This window comes from Camelus ferus, chromosome 24, assembly GCF_009834535.1.
Source record: "Camelus ferus isolate YT-003-E chromosome 24, BCGSAC_Cfer_1.0, whole genome shotgun sequence".
NCBI classification, from domain to species: Eukaryota; Metazoa; Chordata; class Mammalia; order Artiodactyla; family Camelidae; genus Camelus; species Camelus ferus.
The window spans coordinates 13172649-13189875 of NC_045719.1; positions in this window are offsets into that span (position 1 = coordinate 13172649).

A 17227-nucleotide genomic window follows, 5' to 3' on the forward strand; every position below is an offset into this window, starting at 1 on the left:
AAGTGATGCTAATTTTAGATCAGGAGTCTATTTTAATGAAAAGTCACCTTATTTTTTTTCAAGTTGCTACATATCCATTAAACTTTGTATTCAGTTTTATTCAGTCCATGAAATTTACAAAAGAGGTACCTGCTCAGGAAGGAAGTAACAAAAGACAACCTTGGGAATTTATTTCTTCACAAACTTCTATTAAAAGGCCCACGTATTCTAAACTGAGGCAAATCTCAATGTGTTTACAGCAGAGGTCAAAACTGCTGACTTGAGGGTTACATATTCGAATATGGTGTACTGTTTTCTCTTTAATGCTTTGCTTTGCTTTTTAAATATTTGAATCCTTGTATTTTAAAAATAAGAGATTACATACCAAAATCCTGATTTCTGGATGTCTGTGGAAAATTGGGAGATACGACAATACCGGGACAGCACTAGGACTTGGAACAATCACCTGGAGCCGAATAGTAGCTGCTGCTACTCAGTCGACATTCCCTGCAGTTCATTTCAAGCGTTAGGTGCAAAGTATCATCGTAACTTACTTACGCTACTGTTTTTCTAAAAAAATTACAAGGAAAGTGATATATTCCTATAATCTGTCTCCAATAAAGTAGGAAAATAAAAGATAAACCGAAAGAGCTGTAATCTTCAAGAAAAATATTACAGAACACTTTTTGCCTACAGCAAAAATATTATTACAGTTTTAAATTAAAAATTATTCTACTTTATAAATACTACAAACACATGTAATAAAATCTACCATATAATTGAGAGTGGCAGCCAACGTAAGAAAAGAGGATTGACTGATGAAAATCTCAAGGAACTGATAAAAAGTTGAATTTCATCAGTTGACATTTGAAGGCTGGTTTTTAAGTAAAATGCTGTTATAAATTTAGTTATTTCTTATGTTAAAATAGTGGCAAAATCTTTTACAGATTTTAAGTTTATAATTGAGAGTTCGCTGAGTGTGACACAAAGTAAAGGCAGCAAGCGTTGGCACATTTCAGTCTGTCTCAAAATCCTATAGCTCAACTTATTGAAGGGATAGCTGAGGATTGGCAGGAAAAAGGTATGGGAAAAAATAAAATCATTCTATTGCAGTGAATTAGAAGTAGATTTTAAAAACACCAACCAGTTATCGCTGTTTCTTCTCCTGGAGTGAGAATTGGTCAACATTTTGGGCTTGGAGCTCCTCTGAAGCAAAATATCAAGCAGTGAATTATTTTTTGTCTGTTGAGAATCCTTCAGTTATTAATTGATTAAGATGAGTAAGCAGGGATACAGGTGCTCCTCTGATAGTAACAACAGATTCGATATAAAAATTAAAATCAATGTAGCAATGTTTTTAAGATCATGGTGCTTAAATCAATTCATTGCTTTCAGAAATTGTTTTAAGGTCAAATATTAAATTGAGATATATTGGCACTTGGCAAATAATAATATAAACAGAATTCTCAACAAACCGTCTTTACTTTCCTTAATTACTCAATTGCACAGAAGAGTAGTTTACAGTGATACCTGGAGGTTAGGTTACTTGGGTCTTGATCCCATTAAAGAAATTGCTGCCTTCATGCCATCCAAGAAAACATTTCCACCTTTTCATCAAAAGGTTAGTTCAAAGATTTAGACTTTTTGCTTAATACAATCACTCTAATTTTTGCAAGAAAAATAAAAGCAATCATTTTGTTCTACCAGAATCAGTTTTGGGAAGTAACAGTGACGAGCCAACTGTATTTCAATGCTGTGGACCTCAGTAAATCCCGTAAAAATGTTCTCATTTCTGACTTTGTGAAAATTAATGTACATTATTTAATTAGTCTTTCACAATTAATATTTATAGTTGATAGCATGAATAAAGAACTACAAAGTGAAGTTCTTAATATGCAATGTAATGGGGTCCTGAAACTAAGTATAACAGCATTAAAATAATAGGTTTCTACAGATACCTCTGGGGTAATCACCTTAAAATATGCATATGCACACACAGACACACACACACACACACACACACTCATACACTCATACATGTTAGGATAACACCTATATTTGCAAATAGCTGCTTCCTATTATGAAACCCAATATTATTTCAATAAAAACTTAAGAATGAATTCTGAAACCTTGCCTTGCAAATAACTGGGAAATAACAATGACATCTTGGTACAAAAGGAGAGTTGTTAGGTATTCATTTCCAACTGAAGAGTGAATTATAAAAGAAAACAAAGAATTAAATATATCTTTTTCTATTTTGAATTTAAGATATAAAATTTCAAAGCATGCATGTTTTGTTAAAATCACATGTTAAATTTTGGAAGAAATAGAGATGATATTTCTAGGAATATCTTGGACTAAAGATGATATTTCTAAAGATGATTTTATTTTTAACTAACTGACTTTTCTAATACCAGAAACACTGGTTATTTACATTATCCCTCCAGTCTTGTAGGCATTTGAGTATAGGGTTCTAATCCACACTAAACAGTCTGTTTATGGTTGTTTCTTTCTATCATGCCATTCAATTCAACTTAATCCAATTCGATATAATTAAATTTTATCCCATTTAATTAATTCATTTGTTAGTTCAATCACAATTTAATGATAGTTCCTCCAAAACTACCAACTTGTGTCGGGTTTTGATGCATAATAAACCACCCTAAAACTTGGTGTTATACAAAACAACATTGATTTCTTATATGACTGTAGGCCTCATATGACTTAGACTAGGCATGACTTATCTTGATAGGACTTGCTTGTATTCATGTGTTTGTGGAATGACTCCGCTCATGTGCTCCTCACTCTTCTCTGTGACAAGTGGGAAAGCCTGGGTATGCTACTTTGGAAATAGCAGAGGCACAAGAGAACAAGTCTCAATGTACAAGCCAGTTTCCACCTTCTGTTTACATCATGTTGGTTAGCATTACATTGGCCTAAGAAAGTTATACTGTAGAGTATAGGGTCAAAAGGTAAGGCAATTCAGTCTTCCCACGTGGAAGGACACTACAGGGTTATGTAACAAAAGGTGAGGCTACTGGGAAGGGTGATAGATTGGGGCCATCTTGAAATCTATCACAGGCATTTGACATAGATGCCTATGAAAAAAAGAACCAAACGAATCATCAGGGAACAAAAGTTTTTTAAAAGAGATGTTTCAAAAGGGGAGGCGTGGACAATCTGTCAAGCGGTCTTTAATGGATAGCTTAGTTAAAAAAGCACCAAAAAATATGTTAGGTATGGAATCACAGGAAGCATCAATGATCATAGCAAGTGTGGCACAGTACTGGCAGTAGAATCACAGGATTTGTAAAAGAACAAATGGGAACTTCTATTTCTGGAAGTAGGTTGGAATAGGTAGTTTAAAATAGTCTCACTGCAAAACAGCAAGAGTGATACATACAATATAATTCAGAATCCTTTCAAATGGATAACTATCTTGCAAAAATATACAGTAAATCTCCAGGAGCCAAATATGAAAAAAAAAAAAAAAAGAAACAGGATGATAAGTTATACACTGATTTTTCTTTTTTTGGTTTTTCCTTGGAATATTTGCAAGACCCTATTTGTTACTCTGTAGCACTGAAAAATGGCCCTAAGCCCAGTCGAGGTATAGAGTTGGAACTGAAGGCCCTGTATGATGCCTGGACCTGCAGAGCTCTCTCAGCTTTGTAGCGTGGTATAAGAGAACTGTGGATCTTGGCAGAAGCAAACTCAGCATCTCTCTGGACATACTCATTCCAACCTCCAAAAGAATTTCACATATAAAGGCTTGTAAACACAAGTCCACAAAAAATTCAGAAAACATGATCAAATAAGCCACCGTGAATAAGAATAAGCAAGAAAAATATCAAAATATTGCCTCCTAGTCATTCAACTCTCAAAAATAGTAGCAGTATATATTCAGATGTTGACTGTTAAGAATGAATAAAGAATGAAAGAAAGAATAATGATAAAAGAGTAGGAAACTGTGGAAGAATATCAGATCCGTTTTTTTATTATAAATTGAAATTTTTAAATCAATAAAATTTTAAGTATTTATATATAATCATTTAAATAAAAAATATACAAACAGGTTAAATATATTGAACATTGAAATAATAAATTGGAATAGAGAGCCCTGAAGGGGCACTACACATCTACACCAAAATGGAAGACACTGATTTATTTGGGCCACATTCTGACAGAGTGTTAAAAGTTTATTAAATGTGTGTTGCTTGCATCTCTATCGCCTGTAAAGTTTTTAGTAAAAGATATCTTTTAAATTTGATTCAACTTCCTTTCTCACTACGTCTTGAAAAAGAGTACCCAAAGACATTTCACATACATGTGAAATTGTTGTATACCACGTAACACTTAATTTCTTTGTCTATTCAATATCTAAAACATTGTCATTACGCTACAAATATCCTATCCCCAAGTTAGAGTTTTCCACAACAAGTATCTTAGCCCAAATACAAACATGCATTTCCATTGCCCCAGCCAAACAATATTCCAGACATGCCCATGTGTGAAACAGAGTTCAGTCTAGTATTTCTTTTAACCAGCAGCAACCGTATCCTTAATGATTAAATATTTAGAATAGCTTTATTAACTTGAACAGACTTTAAAACGTTGTTGGCATTTAAAGTTTAAAGCTAACCAAGCATTTATCTATAGGATTTTAATTCTGTATAAGGCATTGTTTCAAAGCTTTTGTCCTTGTAAATCTTATTACCTCTGGCTTTACATAGACTAACCAAGAAAACGTTAACAGTTGTTAAAATGAATGCTGTTTAGTCATCACAGAAATTATTTCTTGCATTTTCTCCATTGTAGAAACTCTCCATAAAATGTCTTTAAATCTCCTTCTTTGTAAGTTTAATGGGAAAGTAGTCAAGAACAGACAACAGAATGCTTTGATCTGAATTCTCACTCTGCCATTGAGAAGCTGTATCACCTTAGGCAAATTGCTTTATCCCTTCTTGGCTCCACTGCTTCATGAAACAGGGTAACTATACTATCTGATTTACATGGTTGCTGTAGGGATGAAATTAATTTATATATATAAAGCTTTGACGGCTGTTCAGACAAACAGTAAATACTGCATGAATACTAGCTATGATTACATCAAATTTTCAATTTCCCTATTTTTCTCTTTTCTCTGTTATATATACACCCATTAAATTTATAATAACCTTGTATTAATTCTCATAACCTTAGTGACTGCATCCATGCAGTCTTCATGTATCAGGTGACTATAGACTAAGTAATAATTCTTCTATTCAGCCATATGTTTATCTGTATATTTATTCATTTAGTAACCAAATATTTATTAAATCACCCTTTCCCCAGCCTCCTTTCTAGGTTCAAATGAAGCATACAGTCTAGTGGAAGAGTAAAGTCATGAAATAGAACAATTACATCAAATCTTCAATTAAGATTATAGTAACAGTACTTGAAATTTCCTAAGGGAGTTAGGAAAAAGCTTTACAGAATAAATAACTTTTGAGTTGAAACAAGAAGTATGAGTAAAATATGTCAGGCTGCTAAGGGAGTGTGGGAGGAGATGCATGAAAAGCAGAAGAAAGCCTGGCAAATCAGCTCTCACCCTAAGCACTAAATAGAAGTGATCCTAGAGAAATTCGAAGCCTGTAGAGCACTAAAAGTAACCATAGCAACAAGCAGCCTCAAATTCAGTCCATCTTCTACCTAGATTAATTCACACTCCCAAATTCCTGTCTGGTAGTAGGAAGCATAACAATCATTTACCTTAATAATTAGGTACCTGCATAAAGTGTCTAGCTTTCAACAAATACCTATGAAGCATCAGGAATGAAAGAAAAAAACATACTGTGGAGAATCCAACCAAAAGTACAAGACTTAAATATGATGTAAATGTTAAACCATCTGACAAAGAACTTAAGATACCTGTGATTAATATGTTAAAAGGACTAATGGAAAAGGTGGACAGCATGCAAGACCCAGATGGGTAATTTTAGCAAAGAGACGGAAACTATGAGAAAGAATCAACAGAAATGTTATACACACACACACAAACACACACACACACACACACACACACACACACACACTGTGGCAGAGAGGACGAATGCTTTCAGTAGGCTCATTTGCAGACTTAACATAGCCAAAAAAATACTCAGTTAACTTGATAGGCAGATATAAATGTATAATTGGAGATTTAAACACTCCTTTCTCAGCAACTGATAGAGGTAGACATAAAATCGATAAGACCATAAATGGCTAGAACAAAACTACCAACTGAAGCTACCTAATTGACATTTAGAGAACTCTCCACACAACAAACACAGAATACACATTATTTTCAGGTGCACATGGAATGTTCTCTAAGATGGACCATATTCTCAGCCATAAAACAAGCCCTAACAAATTTAAAGCAATTCAGGTTAAATAAATGATGTTCTTGAATGATAACAGAATTAAACAAGAAAACAATAATAGAAAGATGTCTGAAAATGTGCAGATATTTGGATATTTGGAAATTAAACACTATGTTCTGAATAAACTATGAGAAGTTTTAAGGGAAATTAAAAATACTTTAAGCTAAATGAAAGTAAAAATATGGAATATCAAAATGTTAGTTATGTAGCTAAAATAGTGATCAGAGGAGAATTTATAGCAATGACTATGTCATAAAAGACAAAAAGTCTCAAATCAGAATTCTAAGCTTTTAACTTTAAAAACAAATTGAACTTAAAACAAGAAGAAGGAAGAAAGTAACATTCAGGCTAGAAATCAATGAAATTGAAAACAGGAAAATAGTACAGAATATCAATGTAACCAAAGCTGGTTTATTGAAAAAAATCAATTAAATGAATAAGCCTCTAGACAGAGTGAACAATTAGATAAGAGAGAAGATGCAAATTATTAATAAGTGAAAGCAGAGACATTACTAAAATTCCATTGACATTAAAAGGATAAGAAATACTATGAACAATTCAGTGCTCATAAATTGGACAATTACGGTGAAAGAAAGCTATTCCTTCAAAGACACAATCTACTAAAACTTACTCAGGAAGAAAATAATGAATCATCCTACTTCTATGAGGGAAATTAAAGCAGTAATTTAAGACATTCCAAAAGGAAAACTCCAAAGCCAGATAATTTCGTTGCTCAATTATAGCATTTAGAGGCTGTATCAATTCCTCAAATTGTGTTAACTTTTAGGGAGAGAGGTATCCAGGAGCAGTCTTACTATTTTGGTTACTTTACAGTAATTCCAAAATTGTTCCAAAACCAAAAATCTAAAAAAAAAAAAAAAAAAAAAAAAAAAGTAGAGGGAAGGAATAATATATGATCCTAGAAAGGTTGGATTTTGTGAAAAGGAGCATATTGATGATTCAAGCTATTGAAGTTTCAGAGAAGTCTTGCATCTTCCAATTTGAATTTTTCTCAGAATTTTCTTCCCTGGATTATCTTGACTATTCAAAACTTACTGTGAATATATACTAATTAAGAGACTCAGCTATCACCACTGAGAAAGACATCTAGATCAATAGACAGAATAGTGACTAGAAATAGTGTCCACACTTGATTTTTGACAAAGCTATCTATGTAATTCATTGTGGGATCCATAAATAGTGCTGTGGCCACGAGGCATCTGAATGGGTGAAAAAATAAATCCTGAAACTCACTTCACAGCATACACAAACATTAAATCAAAGTAAAAACTAAAAAAAACCCCATGGTTTTAGAAGTAAACACAGACGCTTTCAAGACCCTTGGATTGGTAAGAATTTCTTGAATAGGAAGGAAAGCAAATGCTGTCTTTTTAAATAAAATTAATAAAATTGGATTTCATCAAAGTAAAAAAAGTTAGGTATTGGAAAAAACTAAGAAAATAACAAAGGCAAACCACAGACTGGGAGAAAGTGTTTGCTATAAATGTATCTGTCAGACTTGTGTTCAGAAAATATAAAGAAAGATCCTTAGAATTCAAGAATAAGACAAAAACTCAATTAAAAATGAGTGAAGACTTGAACAGACATTTTACATAAGCAGCTATACAAGTGACAGATAAATGCACTGAAACATTCTCTGAGTCATGAGTCATAAGAGAAATGCCAATTAGAACCACAGTTAGATACAACATACTTACTAGAAAGACTAAAAGTTACAAAGATGGAAAACTCTAGACAGTGGCGGGTATTGGAAGCACATTTCATAATTTGCTAATTGCAGTGTAAAATGGCAGAATCAGTTTGGGATACATTTGGCAATTTATATTGAAGTTAAATATACACCCTTTCTATAACACAGCAATTGCACTCACTTCAGGCCCCAAATTCCTGAGATGAGTGAAAACGTATGTCCATAAAAAGACTTACACCAACACTTTAATAGCATTTGAAAGCAAATCAAATGTAAAGAGACAGTGAATGGTTAAAACAAATGTGGTATATTATACAATAGAATATTACTTAGAAATGGTGAAGGCTAGAGCCAGATTGTGTTTAGAAATAAATTTAAAGAGAAACATGAATCCACAATGTAAAATATGCCTTTTATACAGTATGTTCTCAGTGGGACGTTACTACTTTTTGGGGGGGTTGCAATTTGGATGCAAATGTGTGCATGTGTGGTTTCACATATATTGGAAGGTACCTGTGATATGAAGTTGAGGTGAGTCAGAGAAGCTAGACTTTTAGCAATTCATAGGGAGATAACACATACCAAAGATTTTAACTACATTCTGACCAGCTTTTGAAATATCTGCGAGATATTTCTATAGCTAAAAAAAAAGTTGACTTCTTTTTTGCCTAAAGCCCCACTCCATTTAACTTTAAAAAAAAGTCTGTGTAGTTTTACTTTGCCAAGAGTTGTTTACTATTTAAGAAAAATCAGAACACTAATAGCAATGTAATGTTTGAGATGCCAGTACAACACATTTTTATCCGTCTTCTTTTATAGCTGTTAGATCAACCAATATTCTACATACCAGTGCGCATACTTTATTTCACTGCATCTTCTATGTGTGGTTATGCCCAAACATTTTAAACTAAAACGTATATTATTCTAAGGTATTTTATCATCTTTCCTTTATGTTACATTTAGAATTTTGTACTAATTTTTATGTCTTTCTTTCCCTTTATCATTTCATTGTAGAATAGTTGACATACCATACTATATTAGTTTCAGGTGTACAACACAAGGATTCGACATTTCGACATTTATACACATTATACGTTGATCACCACTGTAAGTCTGGTAACCATCTGTCAGCAGACAAAGTTATCCCAGTGTTACTGACTGTATTCCCTATGCTGTACATTACATCCGTGTGACTTATTTATTTTGTAACTGAACGTTTATCCTTCTTAATAATCTTCACCTATTTCACCCAAACCCCATCCCTCCCCCCCTGGTAACCACTCGTTTTTCTTCTGTATCTGTGACTCTGTTTCTGTTTTGTTTTGTTTTGCTTTGTTTGGGCTCTTGTTTTGTCTTCTAGCTTCCACATACAAGTGAAACCATACGTATTTGTCTTTCTCTGCCTGGCACACTTCACTTAGCATAATACCGTCTAGAGCCATCCATGTTGTTGCAAATGGCAAGATTTTGTTCCATTTTACATCTGAGTAATATTTCATTCTCTAGTGGATTTTGCATTTCAGTTATTACATCCCTCCGTTCTGATTGATTCTTCTTTATATTTTCTCTGTTGAAGTTCTCACAGAGTTCATCCATTCTTCTTCCCACTCAGTGAGCATCTTTATGACCATTAGTTCAAACTCTTATCTGGTAAATTGCTTGTCTCCATTTCATTTAATTCTTCTTCTGGGCTTTGTCGTGTCCTTTCACTTAGAAGGTTTTTCTTCATCTCCTCATTTAGCCTCGCTCTCCGGGTTTGTATTAGGTATGTCAGTCACAGCTCGCCATCTTGAAAGAGTGACCATACGTAGAAGTGTCCTGTAGGGCCAGTGGCATCAGAACCAGGTGCCTGGGAGGTCTCTCCTGTGTGCGTCGTGTGCGCCCTCTTGCGGTCGGGAAGCGGTTCCTGTGGGTGTGCTAGTGGGCGTGGCTGGCCTGCAGCCTCGCTGGCCGCGCAGCTCAGCGGAGACTTGCAGAGGCCTTGGTGGGTGGGTTGGTCCCGGGCCCAGCTGTCTGAGAGGCCCGGCTGTGCCTGCTGGGAGGCGGGACTGGCCTCTGGCTTGGCTGGCCGAGAGGTCCGGCTGTGGGCACGCAGACATGCGGGGCTGGCCCCTGGTGAGGCAAGGCAGGAGCAGTTCTAGAGGGGCTGGCTGGCACAGGTCACTGTCAAGGGAATGCCAGGCCAGGTGCACGGTGTCAGCTAGGTTGACCAACAGTGAGAAAAATGGCACCTGCCAGTTAAAGAGAATTTATAAAAAAATGGTGCCCGCCGGTGTTTCTGTCCTTGGATATATTTCCACCTGATTTCTACGCCTGTGGCACCTGCACCAATATTTTCAATGACTCTCCATTTCATATTTCCTCTCCTCTGGGACTTGGAGAGAGTTTGTGCCCAAGCCCTGCAAGAGCAGAGTCTCCATTTCCGACAGCTCTCCCAGCGCTCCTGGATGGAAGTCCTGCTGCTTTCCAAAGCCAGCTGTGCTGGTGGTGTGTCTTCCGGGCGCAGGTCACCTGGGCTGGGGAGCCCCTCTTGGGGCTGGGACTCCTCGCTCCTCGGTGGGGACTTGTAATATTCCTCCCGTTTGTTGGTCGCCACACTGGGGGTGTGGTTTCTGACTAGGCTGCATCTCTGCTCGTCCCACCTGTCTCAGTGTGACCTTTTCTTTCCTGTGTTCTTTCCTTTCTTTAAAGGTGAGGTGCCCGGCCAGCTTCAGGGGCGAGTTGGCACCCCCACATTCCGCCTCCACCAGCTCCCGCGTTGCCACGGGGACCTCCGGCTCTCACTGCGTGCGGAGCCACACCCGTTACTTCTTAACTGCAGAAAATCTTTTCTGCTGGCATTTAGGTTGTTCTCAGAGATAGTTTGGAGTAAACTCATGTAAAAGGTTTTGGTGTGCCCGGGAGGTGAGGTGAGCTCAGGATCTTCCTACTCTGCCGTCTTGATCAGGACCTTGCCTGTGATGACTTTTTAGAATATGTATAATATGTAGGTTATTATCTATGCTTTTCATTTTAGGATAGAACTTTGGGTGTTAAAAACTCTTGGAATAAAAAGAAGATGGAAAGTCGGACAGAATCTAGAATCACTGTTTTTGAAACTTGCTATGTTTTTGAAACTTGCTATGAAAAGAAGAAAGTGATGGTATTAAATGTGTATTTTTAAATTATTTTTATTTGATGTAAAATTGGAAAGGTGAGAAGGTCTCAGAGAAGACATAGACATAGCAGGAGGCAGCAATGGAGAAAAGGTTAAAGGTGCAAAAGGACAATGTGAGAGGTATGAACTCAAAAGGTTGAATAGGAGACCTTTTGAGTTCATACCTCTCACACTGTCCTTTAAGGTTGAATAGGAGAGTTAGAAATATAGTTTGTCCTAGGAGACCTCATATTCCTAATAACAAGGTAAACATGGTTGCTCCCACGTCAGTGATCTTCTATATCAGAGAGTCTTAGTGATTATTTCTGGGTAATTTGTTGTTGTTTCCTGTGTAGTTTATCACTGATAATATATCCTCTCCTCTACCCTCTTCTTTTGTCTCTACCTTTAAAATTTCAGAGAATGGATGACAGTGGGATTCTAGCCAAACATAACAGATCACTTGACTTTGACCTTTGAAAAAGTCAAACGTTAAGTAATAGTTGTGAGTTTGGGGATAAATTATTTTGGCGATAGAGGGCAAGTACCCCGGGTGCTGGATCGGGTTCAGGTTTCAGTGTTTTGCCGTATTGTCTTACCGAGGCTTGACGCGTGTGTGTGCCCGAGCTTCAGAGCTAGTCACATTTCAATTATATCAGTAACAGCAAAGAACTCTTCTTACCTCTGTTTTTCAGATGAGGAGTTAAATATAGTATGATGTCACCTGCGAATAGTGACAGTTTTACTTCTTCTTTTCTAATTTGGGTGCCTTTTATTTTTTTTTCATGTGTAACTGCTGTGGCTAGGGCTTCCAATACTGTGTTGAATAAAAGTGGTGACAGTGGGCAGCCTTGTTTTGTTCATGGTCTTAGAGGAAAAAGCTTTCAGCTTTTCATGATTAAGTATTATGTTAACTGCGGGTTTTATACACAGACAGCCTTTATTATGTTGAGTTACATTCCCTCTGTACCCACTTTGTTGAGAGTTTTTACCATAAATGGATGTTGTATTTTTTCAACTCAATGAAGCCATCTGGTCCTGGATTTTTGTTTGTTGGGAGTATTTTGATTACCAATTAAATCTCATTACTCGTAACAGGTCTAGTCAGACTTTCTATTTCTTCATGATTCAATCTTAGACGACGGTGTGTTTCTGGGAATTTATTTATTTCTTCTAGGTTGTCCAATTTGTTGGCATACAGCTGTTCACAGTAGTCTTACGATCCTTTGTATTTCTGTGGTATCAGTTGTAACTTCTCTTTTATCTGATTTTATTTATTTGGACCCTCATTTCTTGATGAGTCTGTATAAAGGTCTGTCAATTTTGTTTATCTTTTCAATGAAAAAAGCTCTTAGTTTTATTGATCTTTTCTACTGTTTAGTCTTTATTTATTTCTGCTCTAGTGTTTACTATATTCTTTCTTCTACTTACTTTGGGCTTTTTTTAGGGGGGGGTTATTTCTTTTTCTAGTTTCTTTATGTGTATCATTAGCTTAATTGAGATTTTTCTTGTTTCTTGATGTGGGCCTTTACTCTTATAAACTTTTGGAAGATTGTGTTCCCATTTTCATTTGTCTCAAGGTATTTTTTAATTTCCCTTTTGATATCTTATTCATCTATTGTTTGTTTAGTAGGATGTTGTAGAACCTTCATGTATCTGTGTATTTTCTAATTTTCTTCTTGTAATTGATTTCCAGTTTCATGCCATTGTGGTTGGAAAAGATGCTTAATATGATTTCTGTCTTCTTAAATTTATCGGTTTTTTGTTTTTGTTTTTGTTTTTTTTTTTTTTTTTGGAGCCCAGTGTGATCGATCTTGGAGAATGTTCCATGTGCACTGGAGAAAAATGTGTATTCTGCTGTTTTTGGTTAGAATGTTCTGTATATATCTATTAAGGATATCTGGTCTCATGTGTCATTTAAAGTTGATGTTTTCTTACTGATTTTCTGTGTAGATGATCTATCCATTGATGTAGGTGGGGTATTAAAATCCCCTACTGTTATTGTATTACTGTAATTTTCTACCTTGAGGTTTGTTAGGTAAATGCTTTATATAATTAGGTATTCCTATATTACATATGCACATAGTAATCAATGTTACATCCTCTGGAGTTTATCAAAATGATTAAAATTTAGCACAATGTTTTCAGCATCAACATAAAAGAAAAAAACTTTTTTTTAAAGAAATATATTTCTCACATGTATTTTTACTTTTCCTGTATAACATTTCATTTTATTCTTGTTATGTTGTAGAAAAATGGACAGAAAAAGGCTCAGATCTTTCTCCCGTATCGTACCACTATTTTGTCTTTAAGTTTACCTAGAGAAGAAGGATTTTATTTCAATTGTTGTATGTGTCTTAGGATTTTCTTAAACAGACTCTGTCTTCCGAAATGCAACGGCATCTTTGCCTGAGGGGGAAAAGCCAAGCAGAGAATTATTCAGCTCTACTGAGTAAATCATTCAGAACAGGTGACTTAACTTTCTAGAGATGATAAATAGCTGTATTATAGGCAAAGGCAAGGCTACATTTCCTCTGGGGCAATGGAGGATGATGAAAATCATCAATGAGCTGCTAAAGAACAGGAAAAAAATGCAAATATCTCTAATGCTTCTTGATGATGTGCCAAAAAAGTATTTAAAATGTTAAACTTTTGTTACAGTTTAAAAGCATAAAAATTGTATGAGCTTGAAACAGAAAATAGAAGGGATAGCATAGAGTCAGAAATTTGTGGATTTTTCCTCTTTTAATAACTGACAAAAATGCTTTGATCAAGTGGATTCTGTTGACAGAGCCTTTTTTTTTTTTTTTTTTTGCAGCAGACGGAAGCTCTTATCTTAAAGCTATAAAACAAAAACTGTTCATAAAGATTGCATTGAATGTCAGTTTCCCTGTATTATGTAAGTTTAGGGATTTGAAACATAAAAATGTGTGAGATAAAAGAAACATTGCAGCATGGATTCTAATACACAGTAATGTATTGACATTTTTTACCATTGAATAGCACACTTTGGTTGCGAGCATTGCTCCCCATTCAGCAGTTGAGCTAATTTTTCAAATAAAAGTTATTTCATACATATGAATTTCTCTTAAAACAACTCATGTCACCAGTTTAACCTGATAGCTTTCCTTGCCAGTTTAGTCATAGTTCTTCAAAACCACATACACTTATTTCAGTACCAATAAACTAGCTGAAAAGAAGATAGAAGAGACGAAATTTGGGGGCTTTTTGTTTTTCGAAAGAAGACCTAAGGTGAAAACATTTGTCGCTTGTTAAAATTCATGCATCTTTAGGAAAAACTAATTATATCAGATTTTAACCATGTTTTGTAAAGGGGATGTTTCTCTTGCATTCATTAACTTAATTGGCACAGTGCAAGTTTTAAGCAGCCATTCACTTTTGTTTACGGGGTTGTAGTTTTAGGAATAGCCTTTCAAAAATAATAATTTAATAGAAGCTCCTGATTCCAAAGGTTGTTTTAGAGAGAAAATACAGAATTTTTGAGAAGTCTTTATAGTTTGGCAAAGAAAAGCTTTTTGGAACCAAGTAACAATATTTCACAATCCACTGCTTTAGGACAGAGAGTCTGACAAGGTGTCCGTGACTGGAAAAAGTGGGGGGGTAGATCCTTTAGTGGGATTATTCCCTTCTTCCCTGGTATATGATGCATTGGTCTTCATGATACCCTGCTGGGAAAACAAGGTGTTGGGAAGGATACAAATTGAGATTCCAGCACTGTACTGCAAGTGTGGCATTGAGATGTTTATTGAGAAAAAGTCTAATTAAAATGAATGGTGTCATACTACGTAAGTGAAGCAATATAGACATGATCATTGGTACTTATGGATTATTTATAAGGAACTTTCAGTTCTTCAGTCTTTTTTTTTTTTAAACTTCAACCTAGAAAGTCGTCAGATAAATAAATAAGAATATTCAAAGAAACTGTAAGCCCCTGAAGGTTGTGTGGCTCTTCCAAGGGTAGAGGGAAGAGGGTGTTGTGAGGTAGAAGTGCCTGAGTGAGCATGCATTTGTCTTTTTATGTGGGTCATTCTAGAATGTTGGGGGAACATCTTGGGATCCCCCATCTCTATTCCTCTCACGATCCAGAAGTGGGTCTTTCTGTCTTTCACGCAGAAGGGTTTTAGTGATGTGTTCAAGTGCAGTGTGAAAAAGCTACTCTTGGACCAACAAAGGCATCGTTAACTAGAGAATGAGACTGATGTGGTAACGATTTGGGTTCAACTAGCTGGAGACGGGGCGTGCTGATACTTCTCAGTCCCTTGGTCACTGGGTCTCCGTGGGGAAGAATCTAGGGTTGGATGTGCCGCTGCTCAGCCCCAGCCTCCTCTCCAGCTACGGCTTCATTTCTTTTCTGTAAACCTTATCTTTAAAGCTTCCATTTCTCTTTAGCTTATGATTAGATCTCTTATTGAAAGCCATTCATTTTACTTTGGATGATAGATGGCTTGAGGGAAGGAACTGGACTGCATTAATACATCTACTGTTCTGTGTACTGGAAGAACCTTGCAATCCACAATCCACTGTCACAGACATCAAGGAAACGTTACAATATCTGCCATGAAAGCACTTCTATACCTAAAGTTCACTATAAGAAAAGACCTAAAAATACCAGATTTTTAATTTTATTGACAAACTCACAGAAATGTGCAAATAGAAGTTAATATAGTCTCTGGTCTGTACACCTGGAGACATTTCTGTATTCCAGCAGGAATAGTCCTTGTTACTGGTAATAGTCACACGTGATAGTCTGGTGGGTAGACGGGCCTCTCACTAAATGTCCGCTGATCAAACCAGTGATTATATGGATTTGTAAGCTGTCGTAAGAGATCTTGAGAAAGATCTGCCTGTGCGCTCCACACTACGGCTGTTAACTATTAGGGTTTTCTGACTCCAGATTATTCCAGCAAAGCAACAGCTGTGATAATTAGCCGAAGCTGCCATTTGCTACTTGGTGCCTTTTGGAGTTGCAGACTCCTAGACCGTGCCATTGTCACAATAAACACTAACCTTAATAGAATGCTTACTACACGCCAGGTGCTTTCATGACATAAACTCATGTGATATTCACAACACCCAGAAAGCACTACTACCGCCTCCTTTATAGAGATGAGAGATTGTGGCAAAAGGACTTGGGTAAATGTTCCAAGGTGAGAGCTGGGATTCAAGCCAGACAATCTGAGTGTGACGCCCACACTCACTCGTAATCACTTTGCTCTGCCTTCCCCTCTCCTCTATCCTAATGCTGTCTCCTTGGTAGCTAATTTAATCCCTGTCCATGGGTTAATGGGGAGGATTTATTTTATTTTCTTTGTTTGTCTTAGTGCATTTGGGATGCTGCATCAAAATGCCACGGACAGGGCAGCTTGTAAATGACAAACATTTATTTCTCACAGTTCTGGAGACTGGAGAGTTCAAGATCAAGGTATCAACATGGTCACGTTCTGGTGAGAACCCTCTTCCTGGTTCCTAGCTGGTACCTTCTCTCTGTCCTTATGTGGTGGGAGGGGAGGGAGCTCTCTGGAACCTCCTTTATTAACGCACTATTGCCATGCTTGAGGGCTCCACTCTCATGACTTAGTGCTGCCCCCCACCCCACTAATGCCATCACCTTTGGGGTTAGAATTTCAACACATGAATTTGTGGGGGACACAAGTATTCAGACCATAGCATTACTGTTTATTTTATCAGGGCTCTTTCTGAGTCAGTATTCTTGTTTTTTGTCGACCATTCTACGTGATCCTCTGGTGGTGGGCGTGTATGACAAGTGGAAGATGTGGACATTCAGAGTTTTTAAATCATTCTCTCTCTCACACACACACACACACACACACAGAGTACTGCTTTAAAATGGCTTTTGGTAATTTATGTGAAAATATGGAGGAGATATTGTTGAAAGACATATTTAAGAAGCTAGAGTGATCTCAATTAGACATAGATTTTTAAAGAAAATTTTGGAAGAAGAATTTTGCAACGATAAAA